The sequence below is a fragment of the Hibiscus syriacus genome, unplaced genomic scaffold (assembly GCF_006381635.1).
Source record: "Hibiscus syriacus cultivar Baekdansim isolate YM2019G1 unplaced genomic scaffold, ASM638163v2 tig00110652_pilon, whole genome shotgun sequence".
In the NCBI taxonomy this organism is placed as follows: domain Eukaryota; kingdom Viridiplantae; phylum Streptophyta; class Magnoliopsida; order Malvales; family Malvaceae; genus Hibiscus; species Hibiscus syriacus.
In genome coordinates this window covers 815,513-818,824 of record NW_024062812.1, presented here as the reverse complement: position 1 = coordinate 818,824, position 3,312 = coordinate 815,513, and the positions used below count along the sequence as shown (strand labels likewise).

General features: G+C 33.0%; 1 pseudogene; it reads right to left on the bottom strand.

The window, feature by feature from the left end:
* Positions 1–235: 235 nt before the first annotated feature.
* Positions 236–1,897, bottom strand: LOC120137152 (annotated as a pseudogene).
* Between the last annotated feature and the right edge of the window lie 1,415 nt (positions 1,898–3,312).

Below are 3,312 nucleotides of genomic sequence, written 5' to 3'. Positions count from 1 at the left end.
TGTTCCCGAACCATAGAAGCTTTAACATACAAGAAATATCGAGAACGTCATTTAGTTAACTCAATAATGTACTGTAAATATGTAATTATTAATGAATGTCATTACAATGAGAAGAAATACATAAAATAGTAATAAATAAAAATAAAAATAAATAAAGGGAAACTCAGAGATCATAAGCTCCTAAAAAAATCAATAGAAGTGTGTGTATATAATCCTACATATGAACTAATTTATTTTAATCCCGTTCATCATCATTTGGTCTGAAGAGTTTAATTGACCGTTTATTTATTGCTTGAAGCGGTCTTGCATTTGTATCTGAATTCTGCAAAATTAAAGTTAAGTGCATCAGAACCAGTCTCTCCATAACTAATTGATGCATTCCATATAAATTATGTTTTGAGATGAATTAAGTTCAAGCCAATGAACTTACATCATGAACAGCTACACGAAGCAATCTCACTTGCTCCCTGGTTACGGTCCTAACCTGTTCAAGGAAGGTTAATTAGTAAGCGTTAAACAAGTTTATGTTATCATAATTAAATTAAGAAAGAAGTAGAGAGTAGGTTAATTAAAAAAAAAACCTTTCTATAAAGCTCCACACCACATTTTCAGTACAAGGAGGAACAGTAAGAGAGCCGATGTATCTGTAATATTTTCTGCTGCCAATCTTTATATCCCTCGGATCAATCCCCCACTGCTCTCTCTTCATCGGTGGTATCGGTAACCGCTGCTAAATGATCTGTTAACTGGTAATCAACAAGTCCATAAGTAATTAGCTAATGGATTTGATTAAATCAAAAGTTCAGAAATCAAAGCAGGGAAACCTTTTTTTTTTAACTTACTGATGACAGGAAAGAATCTGGTCTTCCAATCTTGTACATGATCCCTACTACAGCAATCTTGCCATCTGCACTTTCATGCACCAAGTGCAGCTCTAGATCATACCTGGAATGGTTGAAGTATCTTTAAAATAATATTTGGAATGATAACAAGTATCTTTAAAATATAAATAATATATAACAATCACCTCCTTCCATTGATGGTGTGCTCGGAAGGTGAGTGCCAATGGCACTGGTGGAGTTCATACTCGGTACCATTTATCTCTATAGCTCCTGCTTCACCTTCCCATCTCAACTGCATACACAAATTGGTTCAAGTTATTAAATTTTTTTTTATAATTTAGTAACATGGTCCTTCACCGTAAATGATTGAGAAAATAGGAAGAATTGCAGATTTTACACCATATAACATCACTATCTCACCTAATACAACCTTTTCAAGTCACACTTTACAATGACTAAATTGAAAACTAACTTTTTATGAATTCTTATTTGGCTTCAAAAATATTATTCAAGCAACTACTGGATGAACTATATGGGTTTGAACTCTGAGATTCATGCAATATATATTGTTACAAAGAAAGAGGAAGGGACTTGTTGAAAATTTTTAGACTTCAATTACCATCATATCATGGCCTCTGTTTCTTAAAACTGCATTGGTTGGCTTGTAGCTTCTCCTAAGCCTCCCTAAATGGGATACTATGTTAACTCTTTCACTCGACATGTCAATGGGAGATTGCATTGTTCCGTTGCTGCATGCGCCCCACTCTGCATGAATCTCTCCCATCTTGCAGGCCCTGTTGGACTATTTGCACTATAACTAAACTCACTTTCATCCTCTGCAACAACACCAAATCACTATGAAAACTTAATCAAATGCAAGCAAGGAACTTGGAATCAAACGTCGAAGCTGTGTTACTTACCGACTTCTTGAGATGTTACTGAGAAAGAATGCAAGACAAGAACAATAAAGAAACTGCAAACCAAGAACTGGATTGGTAGCTTTGCCATCTTTGTTAATGTAGCTTGTAATATCCAAAAGAAATTGTTTGTAGTTAAAGAATGGAGAAGGGAGACAGCTTTATATAGCCTGATTTTTGGCTGGTAAATGAATATTGCATCTCGTTCGAAAATGTTTTTTTTTAATAAAACAAAGGTTTCTTGGGGGTTAATTACTTCCTGGAATTGAGTCATTGACAGCTTAGTATGAACACAAGAAATCAACGACAGAGAACCATCTCTCATTAGTCAAAGTAAAAAATGGAATTGATTTTTGAAGACAAACTCAGGTGGTCTTTGGCTCTTTGCATAGCACATGCATTTTTCTTCTGTTTTGTCATAAAGATGTGATTTCTTTATGTTGACGTATAAGGTGACGATTCAATCAAAACGGATACTTTTAATCAGTAAAAGCGTGCATATTTCCATTTCTCGGTAGTTGAACTGAAGGTCAAAAACACAATATTAATACCAACACAATAAACAATTAATATATGATTCAACAAATTCAAATAAAATCAAAGAAGATTTTTCAAAGTGTTCAACAATTTCGATTATTTTGACAAAAAAGAAGGATTCAAGACCTTTATATCTTCCTTGAGCGTTTCCTGACGATACGAGAACAACAAAAAAAAAAATTGATTAAGAGAACAACATGAATACTGATTTTGTTAGCAAACAAAGTCCAAATATTGATAAGATGACGTTATGCTTGACCAGAGAACAAGGAAAAAGAAGGAATTTGTGTTTCATTAAATATTTAATTAATTAATCAATTAATAATTAATTCTCCTTGGGAGTACGATACTACAACTATATATTACATCACGTTCGAAATAAAAATCAAAAACTGGGATTAGTCTCTGAAGAAGGCTAGACACGCATTTCCAGATTTGGAATGAATTTGAAGGTCTTTTATAATTTTTATTTTCTTGGAAAACAGAAAAGTATAGCCATCTTTAACAATTCGTATATTCCAAAAGTAAAAGTGTAACAAGTTTATACTAAACAAACAAACCATGACTAGTTGAAAAATAAAAAAAAATTAAGCAGGTGTCTTCACCGACCGCCTTAATCGAGCAAATGCAAATGCAGAAGCATATATATATAATATGTTGAAAGTTATGGAACATTCTCTTAATTAATTGCATACTTTATTTGACCCCGTTTCATATATAAGTGGTTCTTTGGACTTTTGGTCACATTGAAAAACGTTGAAATATCAATTATCATGTCAGAGTTGCCAACCACCGGGTTCCAACTTCCAAATATAACCATTGATAAAATGAAATTTGATAACAAGGCTTGTTTAGTTGAAAACAGATCAGGATTATGTTTCTTGATCGAGCTTTTTTCACTTCATCTTGCAATGTAATTATGCACCTAATTAAAGTTATACATATGAAAACCCGATTCCCCATGCCATTCTATGATGGGTTTTTTTTGGATAATTAAGATTTTATCACCCAAAGAA